Source organism: Myotis brandtii, unplaced genomic scaffold, assembly GCF_000412655.1.
Source record: "Myotis brandtii unplaced genomic scaffold, ASM41265v1 scaffold105, whole genome shotgun sequence".
Classification (NCBI taxonomy): domain Eukaryota; kingdom Metazoa; phylum Chordata; class Mammalia; order Chiroptera; family Vespertilionidae; genus Myotis; species Myotis brandtii.
The window spans coordinates 1929709-1930417 of NW_005353538.1; positions in this window are offsets into that span (position 1 = coordinate 1929709).

Here is a 709-nt window from a genome sequence, read left to right on the forward strand (position 1 = left end):
CAAGAACCTACAACCTAGATTACTTTACCCAGCAAAGCTATCATTCAGAATTGAAGGTCAGATAAAGAGCTTCACAGATAAGAAAAAGCTAAAGGAGTTCATCACCACCAAACCAGTATTATACGAAATGCTGAAAGGTATTCTTTAAGAAGAGGAGGAAGAAGGAAAAAGTAAAGATAAAAATTATGAACAACAAATACATATCGATCAACAAGTGAATCTAAAAATCAAGTGAATAAATAATGTGATGAACAGAATAAACTAGTGAATATAATAGAATTAGGGGCATAGAAAGGGAGTGGACTGACAATTCTCGGGGGGAAAGGGGTGTGGGAAGTGCGGGAAGAGATTAGAAAAAAATCATACACCTATGGATGAGGACAGTGGGGGGTTGGGTAAGGGCAGAGGGTGGGGTGGGAACCTGGTGGAGGGGAGCTATGGGGGGGAAAAAGAGGAACAACTGTAATAATCTGAACAATAAAGATTTAATTTAAAAAAAAGAAAAAAAAAGAAATATCAGTGATGAGAGAGAATCATGGGTGGGCTGCCTCCTGCACGCCCATATTGGGGATCAAGCCTGTAGCCTGGGCATGTACCCTGACCAGGAATCAAACCGTAACCTCCTGATTCATAGGTCGACGCTCACCCACTGAGCCACGCCGGCTGGGCGACACCATCTTTCTTGATAAACACAAGTGAATCTAGTCTT